Genomic DNA, 25,296 nt, shown 5'->3' with positions numbered 1-25,296 from the left:
TGATGGGTCACAGTGCCCAGATATTTGGTCAAATGTTATTTTGGATGTTTCCGTGGGGGTGTTTTTGGATGAAATTTACATTTAAATTGGCAGACTAAGTAAAGCAGATTGCCCTCCCAGTGTGGGTGGGCCTCATCCAATCAGCTCGAGTCCTCAATAGAGTAAAAGGCTGATATCCTCCAAAGAAAAGGGAATTCTGCCAGCTCACTCTTCAGATTTCATCTGCAAAACTGGCTCTTCCTGTTTTATCAGTACACTGCCTTTGGACTTTAACTTCAACTCTTTCCTGAGTTTGAAGCCTGCTGGCCTTCCCCATCAAATTTTGAACTCACCAAGTGCCCATAATCACATACGCCAGTTCCTTAAAATAAGTATCTTACTGGTTCTGTTTCTCTGGAGAACGTTGACTAATACAGACGTTAAGTATTAAGCATCTTTTCTATCCTAGAGTAGACTGTGCTTCCAACAAAAAGGTTCCCCAGCAGCTAGTGTTAAACACTCAGCTTCTGATGATTCAGTAAAAATATAATAACATTAAAGTTGCAATTAAAACTGCCATTGGGCCAGGCATGGTGGCTCATGCCTGTAATCCTAGCATTTTGGGAGACCAAGGCGGGAGGATCTCTTGAGACCAGGAGTTTGAGACCACCCTGGACAATAAAGCAGGACCCTATCTCTATTAAATTTTTTTTTAATTAGCCAGGCATGGTGGCATGAACTTGTGGTCCCACCTACTCGGTAGGCTGAGACGGGTGGATCACTTGAGCCCAGAATACCGAAGCTACAGTGAGCTATGATCATACCACTGAACTCTAGCCTAAAAAAAGAAACGTTGCCATTTATAATAGCATCAAAAAGTATGAAATACATGAGAATAATCTGTCCACATGTGTTTAAGACCTGTACATTGAACACCACAAAACATTGCTGAGAGAAGTTAAAGAAGACTTAAATAAATGTAGAGTAATAGCATCATCATAAGCCAGAACACAGTATTGTTAAGATACTTACTCTCCTCAAACTGATGTATAGATTCTGTGCAACTCCAATAGAAATCATAGCATACATTTTTAAGAAGAAATCAATAAACTTATTCCAGAAATCATGTGGCAATGTAAATGACCTAAACTATGAAAAACAACTTTGTAAAAGAACAAAGTTGGAGGACAAACACTACCTGATTTAAGCTTCATTATAAACTTAGGTTAAGCAAAACAGTAAAGGGTCCAGAAATAGACCCAAAAATATATGGACAACTAATTTTTGACAATGATGAAAAGACAATTCAGGGCAGAAAAGATGATCTTTTCAACAACTTGTGTTAGAACAGGTTTATTTAATAAAAATAAACTTTAACTTATGTATCACATGATTAAAAAAACTAAAAGTGGATCTTAAAAGAAGATTTAAATTAAAAAGCTAGAACTACAAATTTTCAAGAAGAAAACACAAGAGAAAATTGTTGCAGTCCTGGCTAAGGTGAAGATTTCTTAGATATGACGCCAACAGCAACATCCAAAGCATAAATGAACACATTTGGAACAATTCATATATACAATATGGATCAATCTAAAAATAATTAGTTCAAATATGTAAAATAACAGGAAAGCTCAGGATCCCCAAATTCATTACACCAAGGGAAAAGTTAAGCTTGGGAAATGAATTGTGCAATACTGCCAACCTTTGTCCCCAGGTAGCTATAATTTCACGACCCTGTGTCATAGCATAATACATAAGCCAGATTCCCACAAAAGGCATTATACCTCCTCAGATAGCCTCCCTCACATATTGCTCACAAGGAAATTCCTTGCTAGCCCCTAAATCTTTCAGGATTCATATCCCCCTATAAAACTAGCACATGCTAATTGTAACCTTACGGCTGCAACCTACGTTTAACTCCTAAAACTGAGTTCTGCTAAATCTTATACTGACAGTGTCAGTTACAAGCTTATCTTCCCAGAACCAAGACAAGATCAATCACTCTTCCCTGTACCCTGAAACAAATATATCATTAATTCTTTCCCCTCTATTTCAAATGTTTACCTTATCTTGTGTAAAACTCAGATTTACTGAGCGCTAATTAGAGCCTCACAAGAATGTAATCATTTGCCTCACTGCCTACCCCTTCCTCACTTTTTCACTCCTTCTTGCTCTCTGCCCTTAAATACTGAGCTCCCAAAACCTTTTTTGGAAAGCGCAAGTCACAGATGTTCCTGTGACTTGCAACTTTCCGAGGCATGTCCTCAAAGTTTGGCTCAATAAACCTCTAGGGATTGAGACACTTGCCTCAGTCACTTTTTTTGTCGTTGTTGTTAACGAATGAATTAAGTCAGATAAAAGAGAATAAGCATGCTATGATTCTATTTACATAAAAAAGCAAAAAACAAAAACTAATCTATGGTAAGAGGAGATCAGTGGTTGTCCCGGAATGAAACAAGGTGGTATGGAGAGGGAAGCAAGAGACTGGTAGGTGGAGAGGATTACAAAGGGGCATAAGGAAGCTTTTTGAGGTGATTAATATGTTCATTATCTTCACTATAATACTAGATTCACCAGAGCATACACATGTTAAAACTTATTAACTATATATTTTAAACATGTACAATGTACTGTATGTCAAAATGGCTCAAAGAAAGTATTTGAAATACATTTGTATAATCCTAAGTTTTTGATGCAGTTAAATGAATGAGCCAAAGGATTCCCACTACTACACTCTTGTTATATTAACAGATCCTTACTATGTCTGATCGAATTGTTCTGCACTACATATAACCATAATAATAACTTGCAATATTTAAACATTTTTGGAAAAGTGGATGTTCATTTCCTTTTGAAGAATAAAAATAAAAATACTACATTCTAAGTAAATGATAATGACACTTAAGAGTAACTGTTAATTTTAGGGAACATGGCTTAGTATCATTATAATAGAGTGAATTATAGGGCAATTCTTATTTCTTAAACTATTAAGGTATAGTAACTGACATTTTTAAGTAACATTTGCAAAATTTCTGTCTTAAAAAAATTATTATAGGATGGAAAAATACCATGGTCACCAGGAAAAATTTATATAATTTATATTACAATCGCAAATTGCTAGGAAGACCTAACAGCTGCATATTTCCATATCCATTTGAGAGATACATAGGAGTCACTAATGATTATTTACATAGGCAGAAAATATATGTAAATTTATTGCAAATAAATGTTAGACATAAAGTAGCTTCCCCAAATGAACTATTCATTGCTTTGTGACAATGAAAGCCATCTTTAACACGGGCCTCAAAAGCTACTACAAAGTACACAGCTGCCTATGGAAGGAAATTCCACCTGCTAAACCTCTTCTCAAATTATGAGATCAAAGGAGTTTCTCTGCTTGTAGGCTATTTTATAAACCTCACAGAGCATTCCACAACATACTTCTGTCCAGATCTATGAACTCACTTGAGCCAGGTGTCATATCCCACCAGGGATGGAAATGCTGGGGTCTCCTTAGGACTGCTGCCCTTCAAATCTGGAGTAGAAGTTTAGCAGCCATCATGACCCAGATCCTCAAAACCTACCTTCTTCAGACACCTGATATGAGCTCAATCACCTGATGAAGAGCTGCACAGGGACAGACAGAATCCAGCAATCACTGTAAATTCTTGGAGTAACTATGTGCCAGGCGTTAGGCTAGGCACTAAGTGAGCAATGACACTGATACAATTGGGTAGTGATCAAAACAACCAAAGGTACAGTAAGTTTCTCACCGGGACCTTTTTCTTCTCCTTTTCTCATCTATCTCCTAACAAGAAATTTGAATAATAATAAGAAGTCTGAATTCATACATTCACCATTCCACAATAACCACAGGGCTACCTACCGGCTTGCAACCGTATCACTGAAGGTTCCAGCAATCCTGTGGGTGAGCATTTTTATCCCCATTTCACAGAGGAAGACGCTAGGCTCAGAGAGGGTATTTACCTGTCTCATTTTTTGGCACCTTGCCTTTACTTGGAAAGTAGCTCCGGGACACCCCTGGAGCAGGACACCACTCATTGGGGCCAAGAGAGTCCTACTTCTCCCTGCCTCATCAGACAACAAGGGCAACTTGCCTTAAAGCGGGACCAAGGCAACTTGAATGTGGGATCCCTTCCTCTCTCTACACCGCAGAGTACCCGCAGCAACAGCTGAGTCTAAACACCTGAAGACGGAACCCTGCTTTTCTCACCAGGCCAACTTGGTCTCCATCAAAAAGTCGTCATGGTTGCCACGGTCGCCAAAATGACGTCAGGTTACTATGGTAACCGCGATGCGCCGACTTGTCCACCACACCGAAAATGCTTCCGCGCGACCCTCCCCTCCAAGCCTTCGCCATTGCCTGAAAGCGAAACACCTTCACTCTTCAGACCACCACCTGAGAAAACTTAAAATAATAATTAGAGGAACTAGGCTGGGACCCAGGCAATGTAGGAATTTTGCAGGTTGTGGAAACAAAGCATATCTCTGTTGTCAGGAATTTTATTTGCTTAAAAGTGACAGTAGGGGAGTATCATCAGTACACAGAAACCCAGGGAGGTATCCTAAGGCTCTTGGTGATGAGCTAGCCCTCTGAGGGGGAACAGATACAACTCACAGATCATGCTAAGCAGTTCGCCATCTGTGGCAGAAAGCTAAGAGACTGCCTATAATCATGTGACTGAATGACCTACAGACACCAAAATATGTCATTTAGGGAATCTCAGAGTTATTTCAAGGAAGCAGGACAAGAATATTATACTTATTTAGTAAGCAGAAACTTATTCAACCGAATCACACACAGATGCTCCTCAACTTAGGGTGGGGCTATGTCTCGACAATCGTATCTTTAGGTTGAAAATACAATTAAAAATGCATTTAATGTATCACTAAACCTATTATAAAGTGAAAAAATCTAAGTTTACCCATCATAAGTCAGGGACCATCTGTATTGAGTTATCCTGGGGTATTTTTATCCTCCATTTCTGATATTTTCATCCATGTCGTGGGACATCCATGACAAAAAACAATTCCATCCTCTCTGCACAGTCACTCCTTCTCACGGAAATCAGTTACCTGATAAGTGAGTTGAGAAGGAGAACGATGGGTTGCACAGCCAAAGCTCTTTCCTTTTAAAACTCTTGGTACAAAAGGAATAAGTTATAATGTTCTATAGCAGAGACAGGTGACTACAGTTAACGACAATGTATTATACATTTCAAAATAGCTAGAATAAAGGACTTGAAATGTTCCCAACGTATAAAAATGATAAATACTCGAGGTGATGGATACCCTAAATACCCTGATTTGATTATTACATATTCTATGCATGTAACAAAATATTACATGTACCCCATAAATAGGTACAATATTATGTATCAACTTTTTGAAAATCTGTTCTGCTCTGCCCTCACGAGTGGGTCTTCCAATAGGCTTGAACTCTTCTTCCTTTTTCTGGGTGTCACTGGCTTCCCAACTGTTTCTATGATCTTGCTCCAAACTGCTTGGTTCTTTAAGTGGCCTCCAAAATAACTCCTACTCCAAGTCTGAGCTCTAAACCAACTAAGAGTTATGGCAAAAGCATAAGGAGAATAGTACATCAACTTTATTCCCTATAAAGATGAGATTGGAGAACGTGTCTTAGATGTGCTGGCATGTGGGCTTCCTATTAATGAACTACGGAATCGGACAGACTTACCCACCCAGCAGTTCTACACTGGGACAGCCACAAACATCAAGAACTAAAATGCATATTCCATCTCCTATCTGCTGAAGGAGTTTGTGTGCCCAAGGAAAGTGACGTCCTTACTAAAGGCTATCCCTATAGCAGAGAAAAATATTCCAGAACACCTTCTTTGAGGAACACTTCTCAAAGTGAATAAATATCTCTCTGTTCTGATTGCATGCTCACCAAGCACCTTCTGATGACAGTTCTCCATGTGGCCCATGGAGCCATTTATAGCAACACTTTCTTACTCCCTTCACAAGCATGATTACAGTGGAGGTTCATCTTATGAAAAAGGATAGGAATTAGTTTCTAAATTCCAAAAGTAGAATGAAAATCATACATCAGAAAAATTTTCTTGGAAATTCCTTCAAGAAGGAATTGATGGAATGTTCAGAAATTTATACTCACACATTAACCCACAGACAGACTGTATCTAAAACTATAACAAAGTCCTAGCAAGGCTTTTAGAATAAGGGAATACCTACCTTATCCAATGATAGAAAGAGTATACTCAAATAACATGTTTTGAATATCCATTCCTGCTTAACAAAACACCCCCAAACAATAGCTGCTTATTATGTCTCAGGATTCTGTGTGTTGACTGAGCTCTGCTGGTTGTTTTTGGCTCCATGTGGTATCTGTCACCTGGGCTGTGGTCATCTGGAGGCTACACTTTGAGATACCTGAGAGTCCTGATTCACATGAATAACAACTGGTGGGGTTGTCTTCTGGGAGCTCAGTGGGGGCTGTTAACTGGAGCCCTTTGGTTCTACTTCACAGAGTCCTCCATGTGTATGGTCGCCAGATTGAATTTATTACAAGCCAGTTAAATTTGAATTTCAGATAAACAACAAATAATTTTTAGTCTGATGCAATATTGTTTTGTTTACCTGAAATTCAAATACAATTGGGTGTACTGGTTGTATGCTTATTTGTTAAATCTGGCAGCCCTAGGGGAGGAGACTGTGAATCTATGAGCTTAATGATCCTCTGGAATGACTCATGCAATGGGGCAGGTCTAGAAAAAAACAAATTACATTGACAATAAAGAAAATACCTGGTGCTGATGGTATGAGTAAGATAGCACTAAGCTGCTGTCTTAATCCCCATGTGCTCAACTAAAAAGCCTGTGTTTGGAACCAGGCACTCATTCTCCTCTTTAGATGAACAATGTAGACCAATGAGACCTTCCATACATAATTGGTTGGATTGTGACCTGCCATACATATAGACTTTGCAGAAAATTTTGGTCGTATCTAGCAGACACTGCCTATTTGATAACACCCCAAATGGACCCACAGATATATATAAACACCTGGCAGAGATATACGAGGAGATTTGTACAAAATTATCTCTGCACCACTCTTTTTTTTAAAAAACTTTTTATTATAGAAAATTTCAAATATATACAAAAGTAGAGAAAATAATATATTAAACACCAATTTCTCATCACCTAATTCCAAGATTTATCAATTCGTAGTCACATAGTCCACATTTTTCCACCTCCACCATTTTGAAGCAAATAATATATTTTCACCCATAAGTATTTCAGTATGAATCTCTAAACGATGAGAGCTCTTTTTTAACATAATCACAATACCATTGTCACACCTAGTAAAAATTTGATAGTAACTCATTAATATCAATATCAATTGTTGCACAAATGCTTTTCATATGTTGGTTTGTTCCAATTATGGTCCAAACAAGGTCCCCACATTGTACTTGGTTGACAGGTTTCTTTTTTCTTTCTTTTTTTTTTTATTTTTTTTTTAATTTTAAATGAAGTTTCACTCTTGTTGCCCAGGCTGGAGCACAATGGTGAAATCTCAGTTCACCACAACTTCTACCTCCCAGTTTCAAGTGATTCTCCTGTCTCAGGCTCCAAAGTAGCTGGGACTATAGGCATGCGTCACCACACCTGGCTAACTTTGTATTTTTAGTAGAGACAGGGTTTCTCCATGTTGGTCAGGCTGGTCTTGAACTCCTGACCTCAGGTGATCCGCCCACCTCAGCCTCCCAAAGTGCTACGATTACAGGTGCGAGTCACCACTCCTGGCCAGTTGATAGGTTTCTTAAGTCTCACAGACATTATGCTGAGCAAAAGAAAGTTAAATTCATGGAAACAGAGTAGAAGAATGGTTTTCAGAAGCTGGAGAAGATAGTAAGAAGGGTGAAGGGGAAGGAGGGATGGTTAATGGGTACAAAAAGTAGAAAGAATGAATAAAACCTATTTGGTAGCACAACAGGGAGATTATAGTCAATAATAATTTTATCATACATTTTAAAGTAATTTAATTTAGTAATTTAGTATAATTGGATTGTAACACAAAGGGTAAATGCTTAAGAGAATGAAGACTTCATATTCTGTGATGTGATTATTTCACATTGCATAACTGTATCAAAACATCACCCCATAAATATCTACTAGGCACCTACAGAAATTAAAATTTAAAAATTAAAAAAATACGAAAGAAGTCAAGCACAAAAAAGGGAATACTGTATAATTCCACTGGTATGTTTTAAACCAGGTAAAATTAATCTTTTTAATAGCATAAATCTGAAAACAATTGAAATGTCCATCAACAGATTATTTTGGATAAATCCTACTAAAATCATTCAATGGAATACGATATAACAGTAAAAATGAATGGACTAAAGCTACAGCAATTAGAATGTGTTTAATTTCAGAAAATATTTGGTGAAAATTGCAAGTTACACGATGACACCTAAACCTCTGTACATACACTGGTAAAATATTTCTTATGAAGTTTTATTAAATTATAGATGTTTAGGATCTACTCAAGACTTACTGAATCACAACTTGATATTCTCTTGGTATATATTACTACTGAATTCTTAATATACTCCTGATATACTATGTACATTGTGTGTTCCTGAATTATAAAATTTAAATATTTTTTCTTTATAAAAATTATGTTAATCTGTCTTTATGTAAATCAGATGTAATATTCACTGTCTTCACTGAAAATCTATATAATGACTATATGCATCGTGTTTAAAACTTTGTGGATTAGCTTTACTACCTTTGTGTTACAGAAGTAACCAAATTTTCTGTCGATTCCATTATTCTTGTTACAGACACCTGAGTTCTTTCACTTTAGAAAATTACCATCAATAAATTAACCACAGCCCCATGTTAAGCCTCTGTCATCCACAAATACTTTTTGTTTTGTTCTGATGCTTACTGGAAGACCCTGCAATCAGTCACAGGCCAGAGTTTGTCTCTTCAAGAAAGGAGGACTGTCTCAGAGCCCCGTGGAAATGGATGTCAACACTAAGCAGGGTGATAGACTTGGTCAGTAAAGAAACAATTAGCCCTTATCAGAGTCAAAGAGTTAATTACTTACATACATATTTTTTTAATTAGTAACAAATGGTTGCTTGCACTGGGCAAAACAAAAGGTGCCAAATGACTGCAACATGCGTGAGAGGACATCCTGTTTCTGAGAAGTCAGTGCTGGACTACAGCCACAGTTTTTTAAATATAATTTTTATTTATAATTGACACATGATAATTGTATATATTTATGGGCTACAATATGATGTTTCAATGCATGTATACACAGTATAATGATCAAATTGGGGTAGTCAGTTACAGTTAGGCAGGAAGAATAAGTTTGGTGTTCTATTAGACAGTAGGGTGACTTACAGCAAATAACAATGTATTGTATAGTTCAAGATAACTAACAGAATAGGTTGTGAATATTGCTACCACAAAAAAAAAAAAGATAAATGCAGCTAAAAAGTTTTACAGCTTGCAGCTGTAACCCAAAGGAGTAGGGCAGAAAGACTCACACCTCATCAGAATCCAAGAGGCAATGAGAAACTCTCATAATAGTCTCCTGCTAGATAGGGAGGCAAGTGAGAAATGGTGTGGTTAACAGCTGCTTAGAAGCTTGCCTTGCTCTCATGCTCAAGCAAGACCAAAAGGGTATTATTCCAAGACTTAGATGAGCAGGGGTTCGAGCTTTGCCTACATGGCCCATGTCAATACATGCAAAAATGTTAGGGTGCTGGAAAGGAACTGTATCCCTCCCCGCAAAACTATGCTATGTATTTTAGTCTTTTGACACATGAAAGGTACTTGCTTGTTTTTTTTTTGTTTGTTTGTTGTTGTTGTTGTTGTTGTTGTTGTTTTGAGATGAGGGTCTCACTCTGTCACCCAGGCTGGAGTGCAGCGTTGTAATCATAGCTCACTGCAGCATCTGAGTTCTGGACTCAAGCAATTCTCCTGCCTCAGGCTCCTGCGTAGCTAGAACTGCATGTGTGCATCACCATGCCAGGCTGAGGTGTTTTCGTTGTTAGTGGTGGTGGTTTGTTTTTTGCAGAGATGAGAGTCTATTTTTGGCCAGGCTGGTCTCTGACTCCTGGCCTCAAGCAAACCTCTCACCTGAGCCTCCCTAACTGCTGGAATTACAGGCATGAGCCACTGTGCCTGGCTAGCTTCTGAAGCCACTGCTTCAATAACTTTAAAACCATACAAATAAACTGAGGATTTCCAGAATTTCTTTTCAGTTGAGAAGCAGGTGGATTCATGAGACTGCTAACCTCAAGTCCATCCGAACAAGAGTTAATCATTTATGATTGAATTATCTGATGAGGGATTATTGTAGTTTTTGTTTAATATTGTTGATGTTGTTCTATGTTCTGGATATAGTTATAGCCTTGTCTTTCTTACATATCTTTAACCCATAACAATTTAGTAGATGTGGCATTTGTAAACTGAAACAAAATATTTACAAATTATGTTTTTCTCTGACACCCCCACCCTCTGTAGAATTCACAAATTCGAATTAGGTATTCTACTTTTCATGGTAATATAGTGATCTGTACAGGTTCAATAAGAACTTATCCTCCTTTTAAACAGGATATATTAATAATTGGCAAATTTGGTTATACAACTAAAACCGTGTTGGAAATATAAGAAAGATGCTCTCTTAATCAAGTATAACCAGCTACAGTTAGAGAATTAAGGTTTAAAGTAGAGAGTCCCCTGAGGAAAACCTACTAAGTACTCGGCTTTCAGGGTCCCAGCCTTATTGGTGAGAAACAAAGACCAGGACCTCAGAGATTGTTTGATAACCTCAAGAAGAAAGAATTGGCCCAAATTATATATGGTGCAGGTGAAATCCAGAGAGAAAAGTTTCTTGAGTTTCCTTTGTAGCCTCAGGATAGGCAAATAATAAGAGGCTTTTAAAAATCTAATGTGAAAATCTCATAGCTAACATCAAATTCAATGGTGAAAGCCTGAAAGCTTTTCCTTTAAGATCAGAAACAAGACACCTGCATTGAAAATAATATTGGAAGTTCTAGACAAAACAATTACACAAGAAAAAGAAGCATTCAAATTATAAAGTAAAATTATTTCTGTGCACAGATGGCATTACCTAGTATGTAGACAAATTTAAGGATTCCACAAAAGAACTGTTCAAACTAATAAATTTAGCAATGTTGTAGGATACAAAACCAACACATAAAATTCAGTTGCATTTTTTTTTTAGATGGAGTCTCACTCTGTCGCCCAGGCTGGAGTGCAATGGTGCAATCTTGGCTCACTGCAACCTCCACTTCCCCGGTTCAAGTGATTTTTCTGCCTCAGCCTCCTGAGTAGCTGAAATTACAGGCACGCACCACCATGCCCGGCTAATTTTTGTATTTTTAGTTGAGATGGGGTTTCAACATGTTGGTCAGGTTGGTCCCAAACTCCTGACCTCGTAATCTGCCTGCCTCAGCCTCCCAAAGTGCTGGGATTACAGGCGTGAGCCACCACACCTGGCGAGTTACATTTTTATATGCTAACAACGAGCCACCCAAAAAGGAAATTAAGAAAACAATTCCATTTGCAATAGCATCAAAAAGAATAAAGTAATTAGAAACAAACTTAATTAAGGAGGCAAAGAACATCTGCACTGAGAGTTATAAAACATTAATGAAAGAAAATTTAGAAGACAGAAATAAATGGAAATGCATTCTGCGTTCATGGATTGAAAGACTTAATATTGTTAAGATGTCAATACTAATCAAAGTGATCTATATATTCAATCCCTATCAAAATTCCAATGATGTTTTTTACAGGAATAAAAAAATGCATCCTAAAATTCATATGGAATCTCAAGGGATACTGAATAACTAAAACAATCTTGAGAAAGAACAAAGTTGGAGGTCTCACACTACCAGATTTTAAAACTTACCAAAAATCTGAATTAATCAGTAGTATGGTATTGGCATTAAAGACAGACAAACAAACTAATGGGGTACAATAGAGAGCCCAGAAATAAAACTATCACATATATTATAATTGATTTTTGGCAAGGGTGCCAAGACCATTCCATGAGGGAAAGGACAGTCTTTTTAATGAAAACTGAATATCCACATGCCAAAGAATGAAGTTAGATCCTTCCCTTACACCATATACAAAAATAAACTCAAAATAGATTTAAGACTTAAATGTAAGTAGAAAACTATCAAACTCTTAGAAGAAAACAGGGGGAAACCTTCAGGACATTAGATTTGGCATTGAGTTCTTGGATAACAAAAGCACAGGCAACAAAAAGAAATAAATTGGATTTTATCAAAATAAAAACCATGCATTAAAGGACACTATCAATACAGTGAAATGCAATCCATGCAATGGGAGAAAATATTTGCAAATCATATATCTCCTAAGGAACTAATATTTAGAATGTATAAAGAACTCCTACAACTCAACAATAAAAAAGCAAATAATTCAATTAAAAAGTCAGCAAAGGACATGAATGGCTATCACTCCAAAGAAGATATACATATTGCCAATATATGAAAAGATGCTCAACATCGTTAATTAATAAGGAAATGCAAATCAAACTACAGAGTGAGATACTACTTCACAACCATCAGGATGGCTACTATATGAGAAAAAAAAAAAACAAAACACCAGAAAATAACAAGTATTGGCAAGGATGCAAAGAAATTGGAACCCTTGTGCATCATTGGTGGAAATGTAAAATGGTATAGCCACTGTGGAAAATAGCACGGCAACTCCTCAAAAATTAAATATACAATTAATATATGATCTATCAATTCTACTTTGAGTACATACACAAAATAATTGAAAGCAGGAACTTGAATAGATATTGTATGTCACTGGTCAATGACAGCATTATTCACAATAGCCAAAAGATGGAAACAACCCAAGTGTCCATCAAGGGATGAATAAATAAATAAAATGTGATATAGACATACAATGGAACATTATTCAGCCTTAGAAAGGAATAAAATTCTGACACATGCTATAACATCGATGAACCTTGAAGACATTATGCTAAGTGATATAAGCCAGACACAAAAAACAAATATTGTATGATTCCATTTATATGGGGCACCTAGACTAGTCAAATTCATAGAGACAGAAAGTAGAATGGCGGTCACCAGGAACTGGGACTGTGGGGGAAATGGGAAGTTGTTGTTTAATGAGTATAGCTTCAGTTTGGGAAGATGAAAAAGTCTGGAGACAGATGATAATGGTTGCACATCAATGTGAATGTATTTCATGTCACTAAACTGTACACCAAAAATGGTTTATATGGTCAATTTTATGTTATATATATATTTAATACAGTAAAAATGTCCAATATGATCATCATTATGAAAACTCTCAGCAACGAATACTAAAGGACTGTATAGCAAATAGGATTTCTGCTGCACCTATGTAAATAAACAAGCCAAATCTAATGAGTTCAGCCTTATTTTGTGATTAAGAATAACCATACTTTGAAATTAATGTTTATCAAAAATAGAAAAACTATAGGAAAAATGTTCTTCAAAGGAAAATTAGGTGTTATCTATAGTACACCCTTCTGGTTGGTTGATTCTGATTCTATGGTCCATCTGAGAGATGTGATAGGCCAGCCCTGCCCCTCATGGCTTCTACTATTACTAAGTAATACTAAAACCCATTCATAATTTAACTACCTCTGCTTCCAAGATCTTCTCACACAGAGGTTAAGTATGAACAGCAGCACCCTTTAGAGGTTAAAACTAGGCAGGGACCATATAGCTTTGGATGGACCTGATGCTTGGCCAGATATTTTGTCATGCACTATGAGGAATCTTGTTTTAACCATCATTCTCAGCAAACTGGCACAAGAGCAGAAAATCAAACACTGCATGTTCTCACTCATAGTCGGGTGTTGAACAATGAGAACACATGGACACGGGGAGGGGAGCACTACACACTGAGGTCCATTGGGGGGAAATGGGGGAGGGATGGGGGGTGGGGAGAAATAGCATGGGGAGAAATGCCAGATATAGGTGAGGGGGAGGAAGGCAGCAAATCACACTGCCATGTGTGTACCTATGCAACAATCTTGCATGTTCTTCACATGTACCCCAAAACCTAAAATGCAATAAAAAAAGAACCAACACATAACATTAATAAAGATATTCAATCCTAAAAAAAAATGAATAACATGCATAGTCATTGTACTTGATAAAATAATTGTGAATAGTGAATTCTATCCCTTCTAGTAACTGAGAGTCCTTTCCCAGAAGGGATCTTCCCACAGAACTGAAGAACCTTACCCATGGCAGGGTAGGTTTTGGCTTAGATCTGACACCAGAACCCAGGACGATCTCCTAAGTTTCACTCCAGTGTCTGCTCTGTCAGACAAGGCATTAAACTGTGTGTTTGAGCCTATCAGAGGCTCATAGAAACTGTGCATTAACTCTCTGCATTAACCTGCTTGACAAGAAATATGTTAAAATAAAATCTGATGCTATGTTGATTTGTTTGATCTCCCTCAATATTCACTGGGGTAATTAATTCAAATTAAAATGTGTAAGCACATTTTTCTCTGGACAAACTCCAGCAACTGGGGATATCAGCCATCATGCTGAATTCAAGGGGCTGCTTCTGCTTTTCACTGTCTTTGAATTTCTTCTGTGGCCTCAAACCTGAACCCATTTTCAACTCCACAGATATGTGTTTATGTAGACAGGAGGTGATAGAGGGATTACAATGGAAGTATCAGTGCTATATTTGTGTTTTTATTCCATGCTGTTTGTAGCTATAAGTTTTCACTTTCATTTCTGTATTGTAATGCATTATAAGACTATAATGCTATTCTTCTGTTGATGAACATTTGCATTGCTTTATGTTTTGTACTTAATGATCAATCTTGTTCACATCTTTTGGTGGACATAAAAACTCATTTCTGTTACATATATACCAGGAGTGCAACTGCTGAGTCAGAGCATATATGAATATTTAACCTTAGTAAATACTGACAGTTTTCCAAAGTGCTTTTTCAATTCATAGTTCCACCCAGAATGTATATGTGGGTTCTAGTTACTCTGTATCCTTACCAACTCTCCACATTATTCATCTTTCTTTCTTTTTTAAACCAAAAAGCATTTTTTTCACTTAAAAAAGTATTTAGAACACATAAAACAAGGCAACATTTATTCTTTTTTGTCATCTGCTGGTATGGGATCTGTTGGTGGCTCCTGCACTGTTGCACTGTTGCTCTCCAAGCCAGCGTTACTATCACTGGTTCCTTCCTCTGCCATACTGTGGACCCCCTTCTGCCCACTCTCCTTGTCATCAGGAGTAGATGTGCCTTCTTCACCATTCTGTTGGCTCTCTGTCGTTTCTTCAAGGTGTGTCTCCTCTGTCTCCATTGGAATGTTCTGTCTTTATTCTCCTCTCCTTTGTTGGCTGCATGTTCTTCCTCAGAAAAGATGCTGCTCTGACTGCGCTCAGCTTGCTCTGCTGCCTCCTTCTCCCTTTCCTCCTGCCCGTTGCGGGCCTGTTCCTCTGCCTGTGCAATCTCAGCTGCGATTTTCTCCGTATCCACTTTTACTTTCAGACTGCACAAGCTTTTAAGTTCATTGTTAAATGAATCTGTGCTTTCCAGGAATTTCCTCTTCTCCGGGTGTTGTTTCTTTATTTGAAGAATTTCAGCTTCTAGTTTTTTTCTGATGAACAATTAAATACTGGACCTGTCGTTTGAGGACCTGCATTCTAGCTGTTGTGGCAACTGACCGAACGTCTGGTACCACACTCTCACTAAGGATTTCACTGATGAGGCGGTGGTTTCTCTGGAAACAGGCGGTGGCTGTGTGCTTCATTGAAAAGCCATCATCGTAATCATCTGTATCTTCAGCAGTCTGAATGCTCATGTACGGTTCTCCTTTCTCCATGCAAGACTGTCTCTGTTTACTTTCTTCCTCTAAAGCAGCTTCTTCACAACTTTTTGCATTTATGTAAGCAAGGTACGTGGGGGAATTATGATAGGCCATCACAGATTCATTGTACTCTATCTTTTCTGCTTCGTATTCGTTTAAATATTCTTGTATTTCTTCATCAGGGAGGGAGATCTCGCCACACACCATCAATAATCTTGCCAATCTCCCACAACTTTGTGTCAGGATTGGAAGCCTTTACTTGGTCCTAGACCCTTCTGCTGTAACTCATGCAGGGCATGAGGTATCATTGGCTTATCTGGTGGCTTTAGGGGTTTTGGAATCACAATACCAGAGGATGCTATGACCCAGCTTTTGGTGACCGGCTTCCCTCCCAGCCTGTACTTGTTGTAGGTGAGATGACTATATAGATTGTATCTCACAAACCCTGGTGTGCTGGGCGTTTGTGTTACAGGAGCTGGGGTGGGAGGTGGGGCATAAGATGATCTTTTTGACATTTTGGAAGATTAAGTTCTCAGTTCCTCTTTCAACTATTATACTCCCATTTCACAAATGGGCTAACCCCTGGGCCTAGAAGAGGTTACTTTTCTAAAGTAAATACCAACTCTATATTCTAGATTCTTTCCACTACACCGGGTTTTCAACTTTTAGATTATGGGTTTCCAGCACTTAAGTATTGATCGTTTTTAAATTACACAGGATAATACTTTTGTAACTTTAAAATTGTATGTATTTTGGTTAGGTGTGGTGGCTCATGCCTGTAATCCTAGGACTTTGGGAGGTTGAAGTGGGTGGATCACTTGAGGTCAGGAGATCAAGACCAGCCTGTCCAACATGGTGAAACCCCATCTCTACTAAAAGTGCAAAAATTGGCCAGGTGTGGTGGCACATGCCTGTGATCCCAGCTACTCAGGAGGCTGAGGTATGAGAATCACTTGAACCCAGGAGGCAGAGGTTGCAGTGAGCCAAGATGATGCTACCACACTCCAGCCTGGGCAACAGAGTGAGACTCTGTCTCAAAAATAAAAAATTAAAGAAGTTTGAGTTACCCCCCCAAAAAATGAATAGAATGATACCTGTACTCTGATATGCATCTATATTAGTACTCACTCAACATCACATCTCAATGATGATGATTGTTGTGGTGGTTGAGATTACGTTGTTTTCTTTGGTCTAACACATGGGCTAACAAACTTTTTCCATAAAGGGCCAGATAGTAAATATTTTAGGCTTTGTGGGCTGTTTATGATTTCCTTTACTCCTAATACTATTTCATCTTTTATACAGGTCATTAAGGTTAGTATTGCTGCATAACAAATTACTCCAAAATTTAACCATTTATATTAAGAGGTGTTCAGCTGCTAGGTTCTTATTTTGGGTTTCTCATGATGTTGAGGTCAAGATGTCAGCTGGAGGCCAGGTGCCATTGCTCACACCTGTAATCCCAGCATTTTGGAAGGCCAGGGTGAGTAGATCACTTGAGGTCAGGAGTTTGAGACCAGCTTGGCCAACATGGTGAAACCCTGTCTCTACTAAAAATATAAAAATTAGCCAGGTGTGCTGGTGCACACTTGTAATTCCAGCTACTCAGGAGGCTGAGGCAGGAGAATTGCTTGAACTCGGGAGGCAGAGGTTGCAGTAAGCCAATATCATACCACTGCACTCCAGCCTCGGTGACACAGCAAGACTCTGTCTCAAAAAAGAAATAATTAAGTAAATAAATAAATAAAATATGTCAGCTGGGACCGCAATCATCTTATAGATGGACTGGGATGGAAATCCAAGAGAGCTCACTAACAGGGATGTCAGTTATTGCTGGCTTTTGGATTACAACATAGCTGGAGCTGTCAACCAAAGAGCATATGTATGGCCTTTCAGCATGGTGGTTTCAGGGTAGGAAGAATTATTACATGGCAGCTGCTTGTCCAAGAGTGAGCATTCCAAAGATGCCAGGCAGATAACCTTGTGGTGTTTTTTGACCTAACCTCAAAGTCACACAAAGTGATTTACATTGTACTATATTGATCAAAATAGTCACGGGTCCTCCTAAATTTAAGTGGAAAAAACAAAGTCTACATTTATCAATGAGAAGAATAGAAAGGTCACATATCATATGTGGAGTGGGACAGAAAAACTTTGGAAATTATATCTCTTCCCCAGGTGAATAAATGGATGCAGTAGGCATATGGATATTCAATAGATCAATGTTGTTAATAGTAAAACTATTAAACATTTCTAATGCTAATCAATGGGGAATTGATTAAATAAATTTTGGTAATTCTAAAGATTGGAATATTATGCAACCATTAAAATGTATAAGGTAGTCCTATGTAGACTGACATGATGAGAATGTTCTGAAGATATACTTTTAAGTGAAAGAATCAAGTAGCAGAACAGTACATATGTACAATTTCATTAAATATACAAACTGTATATAAAATAAACATAGAAAAATTTAATAAAATATAGCATACAACCCCATCCTCTACATTATGTATATGTTTGATTTTCTTTAGTTTTTATAATTAACAACATAGTAGACATTTAGCTCCATGTATCAAGAAATCCTAAAATTCTCATAACATTTGATCCATTAATTCAAATTCTTAGACTAAATCCAAATAAAATGATCAGGGAAATTGACTAACATATAAATATTAAAACATGCATAATAGAGAAAAAATATGTGACTTTAATTCAATCTATTCTAGAGAAAATCCATATAATAGAGTACTTTGAAATAATCAATATTATGACAGATTTTTATTACAGCTTTATTGAGATATAATTCTCATACCATATAGTTTGCCTATTTAGGGTGCAATGTTTTTTTAGTATACTTATTCAATGTTTTTTTAGTATACTTACAGAGCTGTGCAACCATCATTACAATCAATCTTAGAACATTTTCATAACTGCAAATAGAAATCTCATGGCCATTAGCCATCACTACCATTTTCCCTTCAATTTTCCACCCCTAGCCCTGTGCTACCACTAATTTACCTTCTGTCTCTATGGACATACCAATTCCAAATATTGCACATTAATGGACTCATACAATATATAACAATTTGTGACTATATTCTTTCACTTGGCAGAATGTTTTCAAGGTTCACTCATGTTTTAGCATGTATCAGCAGTTTGTTCCATATTTTTGCCAAATAATATTCCATTTTATATATATATGTCATATTTTATTTGTCTACTCATCAAGTGATAGGTATTTAAGATATTTCTACTTTCTAACTATAATGAATAATTCTGCCAGGAACATACACATTCAAGTTTTGTGTAGGCATATTGTTTCATTTCCCTTGGGGATATACCTAGGAGTGGAATTGTTGAGTCATATGGTAATGCCATGTTTAACATTTTGAGGAACTGCCTAACTGTTTTCCACAGTAGTGTGCCATTTGATGTTCCCACCTGTAGTATGTGACGGTTCCAATTTCTCTACATCTTTGCAAACACCTGTCATTATATTTCTTGTTTATCATATCCATCTCAGAGGGTATAAAGTGATATTTCATTATGGCTTTGATTTGCATTTTCCTGATGGCTAATGATGTTGGACACATTTTGATGAATTTATTGGCCATTTGTATATTTTCTTTAGAGAAATATCTGTTCAGATCCTTTGCCCATTTTAAAATTGGGCTTTTAAAATTATTTAGTTATAAGTGTTCTCTATATATTATAGATACAAGTCCCTTATCAGATACATTACTTACAAAAATTTTCTCCTATTCTGTTGTCTTCTCACTTTCCTTATGATGTCCTTTGAATCACAAAAATTTTGCATTTTGATATAGTCTCATTTATCTATATTTCTTTTGTTTCTTGAGCTTTTGTTGTCATATCTGAAAAGCCATTGCCTAATCCAAGGTCGTAAAGAACTACACATAAGTTTTCTTCTAAGAATTTGATAGTTTTCGCTCTTACAATTAGGACTTTAATTTATTTTGAGTTATGTTTTGTAGATGGTGTAAGGAAGAGGCCCAGATTCATTTTTTTGCAGATAGATATCCATTTGTCTCAGCACCATTTGTTAAAAAGACTATTCTTTCATGATTGAATTTTCTTGGCCCAACTGTAGATGTCAGGGTTTATTTCTGGACTTTCAATTATATTCCATTGATCTATATGTCCTTATGTAAGTACAACACTGCCTTGATAGAAATCTGGAAGTGTGAGACCTCCAATGTCATCCTTCTTTTTAAATATTGTTTTGTATATTCTGGGTTTCCTGCGTTTTCATGTGGATTTTTGGGATCAGCTTACCAATTTCTGCAAAGAAACCAGATGAGACTTTGACAGAGATTACATTGATTCTATAGATCAATTTTGAAAATATCACCAATCTTAACAATATTCAGTCTTCCAATCTATGAATATAGAATGTCTTTCCATTTATTTATGTATTCTTAATATTTCTTTCAACAATTTTTTTTTAGTTTTTGGTGTACAAGTCTTGGACTTTTTATTGAATTTCTTTATAAGTGTTTTAATACCTTTATGCTATTTTAAGTGGATTTTTTTCTTTCCTCTTTGAATAGTTTATTGCTAGCATATAAAATATAATTAATTATTGTATGTCAATCTTATATTCGGCCACATCACTGGACTCATTTGTTGGTTCTCACAGTTCTTTAGTGAATCCTTTGGGATGTTCTATGTACAAGATGACATCACCTGCAAATGGATAGTTTTTCTTCTTTCCTTTCAACCCAGATGCCTTTTATTTCATGTCTCTTGCCTACCCTGAAGATATCTGAATGTATGTCAGAAAATAAAGCTCTTCATTTTCTCTCAAGTATTTAACTAATTATGCAAATATAATTTACTACTGATCAGAAATGTTTCCCTATCATACACTAAAAACTTGTACACTTGGGTGTGTCAGTGGGCTTCCTTGTTTTATTTCTCTTACTGTACCTATTTCAGTACTATATTGGGTTAAGACTGTAGCCTTATAAGTCATTCTGTTTCCTTGAAGTGCAAATTGCCCCACCAGGGATAAATGAAATAGCATGCCAGATAATACAAGGTAGCTAGCAGAGGGCTAGGAACATAAGTGGCTTCTCTAGAGGGCAATATCACATACTTGTGGCTGTCCTTTGTGCCCCACCATATATAGAAGTGCCACCATCAATTGGGATGATGAACAGTTAATAAAGAATTATTTTTACTATGTATTAAGTACCCAATATATAAGGATTAATTATTTTTATAAACCAAACACCCAAAGATAACCAGAGTAAGCCGGTGTACTAAGAAGATTATGTAACTAAATCTGTAATGATAGATATTTCTTCTGTTCCATATTTTTAAATTATAAACTAAGCCAGTGGAATGACTACTGTAGTTATAATACAAACAAAGATAAATGCTCAAAAAATAATTACTATGGGAATCTTTTTAACATATTTTTTTTGAGACAGGGTCTGGCTCTGTCACCCAGGCTGGAGTGCAGTGGTGCAGTCACAGCTCACTGCAGCCTCTACTTCCCAAGAGCAATCAATTCTCCCACTCCAGCCTCCCAAGTCGCTGGGACTATTGGTGCATGCTACCACAATGGGCTAAATTTTGTAAATTTTGTGGAAACAGGGTTTTGCCATGTTGCCCAGGCTGGTCTCAAACTCCTGGGCTCAAGCAATCCACCCACCTTGGCCTCACAAAGTGAAAATTTAAAATATAAGACTATTGTAGCACTGTATTAATTATCTCTTTGGTTACATAAAAAAGCTAGAAAGATATCAAGTTAACCTAACATCACAACTAAAAGAGCTAGCGAACCAAGAGCAGACAAACCCCAAAGCCAGCAGAAGATTAGAAATAGCCAAAATCATAGCTGAATTGAAGGAGATAGAGACATTTTAAAAACCCTTCAAAAAATTGATGAATCCAGGAGCTGGTTTTTGGAAAAAAAAATAATTAATACATAGACTGCTAGCTGGACTAATAAAGAAGAAAAGAGAAAAAAAATCAAATAAACACAATCAGAAATGATGGGGGATATTACAGAAATATAAAAACTATCAGAGAATACTACAAACACCTCTATGCACATAAACTAGAAAATCTAAAAGAAATAGATAAATTCTTGGACATATACACCGTCCTGAGACTGAACCCAGAATAAATTTAATCCCTGAATAGACCAATAATAAGTTCTAAAATTGAGGCAGTAATAAATAGCCTACTAACAACAATAATAACAACAACAAAAATGCCCAGGACCAGACAGACTCACAACTGAATTTTACCAGAGGTACAAAGAAGAGCTGGTACCACTTCTACTGAAACTATTCCAAAAAGAATGAAAAGGAAAGACTCCCCCCTTGTAATTCATATTACAAGGCCAGCATCATCCTAATACCAAAACCTGTCAGAGATACAACAAAAAAAGAAAACTTCAGGCCAATATTCTTAATGAACATGGATGCAAAAATCCTCAATAAAATACTGGCAAACCAAATCCAGCAGCACATCAAAGAGCTTATCCACCATGATCAAGTTGGCTTCATCCCCAGGATGCAAGCCTGGTTCAACATAGAGAAATCAATAAATGTGATTTATTGCATAAACAGCACTAAAGACAAAAACCACATGACAATCTCAATAGATGTAGAAAATCCCTTTGATAAAATTCAATATCTCTTCATGTTAAAAACTCTTAATAAACTAGTATTGAAGGAACATACCTCAAAATAATAATGCCCATATATGAAAAACTCACAGTCAATATCATAATGAAAGGGCAAAAGTTGGAAGCATTCCCCTTGAAAACCAGCACAAGACAAGGATGTTCTCTCTCATCACTCCTATTCAATATAGTATTGAATTCTGGCCAGGACAATCAGGCAAAAGAAAGAAATAAAGTGTATTCAAATAGGAAGAAAGGAAGTCAAATTACCTTTGATGAAGATAAAATTCTCTTATATCTAGAAAACACCATTGTCTCAGCCCAAAAGCTTCTTAAGCTGATAAGCAACTTCAGCAAAGCCTCAGGATATAAAATCAGTGTGCAAATATCGCTAGCATTGCTATACGCCAACAACAGGCAAGCTGAGGGCCAAATCATGAATGAACTTCCATTCACAATTGCTGCAAAAAGAATAAGATTCCTAGGAATACAGCTAACAAGGAAAGTGAAGGATTTCTTCAAAGAGAACTACAAACCACTACTCAAAGAAATCAGAGAGGATTTCAGTGAGGACACAAACAAATGGAAAAACACTTCATTCTCATAGATAGGAAGAATCAATATCATAAAAATGGCCATATTGCCCAAAGTAATTTATAGATTCAATGCTATTTGCATTAAACTACCATTGACCTTCTTCAAATAAATAGAAAAAAACATTGTAAAATTCATATGGAAACAAAAAGAGCCCAAATAGCCAAGACAATCCCTAAGCAAAAAGAACAAAGTTGGAGGCATCACACTACCTAACTTCAAACTATACTAAAAGGCTACAGTAAACAAAACAGCATGGTATTGGTATAAGAACAGACACATAGATCAATGGAACAGAAAAGAGAACTCAGAAATAAGACCACACACCTACAGCCATCTGATCTTCAATAAGCCTGGCAAAAACTAGCAATGGGAAAAGGATTCCCTATTTAATAAATAGTGCTGGGAGAAATGGCTAGCCATATGCAGAAAATTGAAACTGGACCCCTTCTTTATACCATATACAAAAATTAACTCAAGATGGATTAAAGACTTAAGTGTAAAACCCAATACTACAAAAGCCCTAGAAGAAAATGCAGGCAATATCATTCAGTACATAGGCACGGGCAAGATTTCATAATGAAAATGCCAAAAGCAATTGCAACAAAAGCAAAAATTGACAAATGAGATCTAATTAAACTAATGAGCTTCTGTGCAGCAAATGAAACTCATTAGAGTGAACAGAAAACCTACAGAATGGAATAAAATTTTTTGCAATTTATCTATCTGACAAAGGTCTAATATCCAGAGTCTCCAGGGAACTTAAACAAATTTACAAGAAAAAACAACCCCATTAAAAAATAGGCAAAGGACATGAACAGATATTTCTCAAAAGAAGACACACTTGAGGCCAACAAGCATATGCAAAAAAGCTCAACATCACTGATAATTAGAGAAATGCATATATAAGCACAATGAGATACCGTTTCAAGCCACTCAGAATGGCTGTTATTAAAAAGTCAAAAAAACAACAGATGCTGGCGAGACTGCAGAGACAAAGAAACAGTTTTACACTGTGGGTGGAAGTGTAAATCAGCAACCACAGTGGAAAACTGTGGCGATTCCTCAAAGTTCTAGAAATAGAAATACCATTTGATGGAGCAATCCCATTACTGGGTATATACCCAAAGGAATATAAATCATTCTATTATAAGGATAGATGCACACATATGTTCATTGCAGCACTATGCAAAGATATGGAATCAACCTAAATGCCCATCAATGATAGACTAGATAAAGAAAATGTGGTATGTATACACTGTGGAATACTATGCAGCCATAAAAAGGAATGAGATTATGCCCTTTGCAGGGACATAGATGAAGCTAGAAGCCATTATCCTCAGGAAACTAATGTAGGAACAGAAAACCAAATACTGTGTGTTCTCATTTATGAGTGGGAACTGAATAATGAGAACACATGGACACATGGGGGAACAACACACCCAGAGGCCTGTTGTGGACAGGGAGGGAGAGCATAAGGAAGAATAGCTAGTGGCTGCCAGGTTTAATATCTAGGTGATGGGATCATCTATTCAGTAAACCATCATGACACATGTTTATCTATGTAACAAACCTTCACACCCTACACATGTGCCTCTGAGCTTAAAATAGAAGTTGAAGATAGAAAATTATCATTGTGGGTAACTATTAGAAGCGGAATTACTGGCACAAAAGATTAAAAAAAAATTTTGAGACTTAGTCTCAGTCTGTTGCCCAGGCTGGAGTGCAATGGCACAATCTCAGGTCACTGCATCCTCGGCTTCATGGGTTCAAGTGGAGTGGTTCTCTTGCCTCAGCCTCCCAAGTAGCTGAGATTACAAGTGCCAGCCACCACACCCAGCTAATTTTCATATTTTTAGTAGAGACTGGGTTTCACCGTCTTGGTCAGGCTGGCCTCAAATTCCTGACCTGAGGTGATCCACCCCCATCGGCCTCCCAAAGTGTTGGGATTAGAGGTGTGAGCTACCGTGCCCAGCAAATATTTTTATTTTAAAATAACTTACAAAGTTAATCTTCAGAAAATTTTCACCAATATATTCAACAAGAGCAGGGGAGAGTGCATTTGTCCCCAGTCCAACAAATCTGTTACAAATTTTCATGTAATCTAATCTATTTGTCTCTTTGT

At 36.9% G+C, this 25,296-nt stretch overlaps 1 pseudogene; it reads right to left on the bottom strand.

The window, feature by feature from the left end:
• Positions 1-14,508: 14,508 nt before the first annotated feature.
• Positions 14,509-17,683, bottom strand: LOC101031049 (SWI/SNF-related matrix-associated actin-dependent regulator of chromatin subfamily E member 1 pseudogene; annotated as a pseudogene).
• Positions 17,684-25,296: the final 7,613 nt, after the last annotated feature.

The sequence above is a fragment of the Saimiri boliviensis genome, chromosome X (genome assembly GCF_048565385.1).
Source record: "Saimiri boliviensis isolate mSaiBol1 chromosome X, mSaiBol1.pri, whole genome shotgun sequence".
Classification (NCBI taxonomy): Eukaryota; Metazoa; Chordata; class Mammalia; order Primates; family Cebidae; genus Saimiri; species Saimiri boliviensis.
This window is presented reverse-complemented; position numbering and strand designations above follow the sequence as displayed.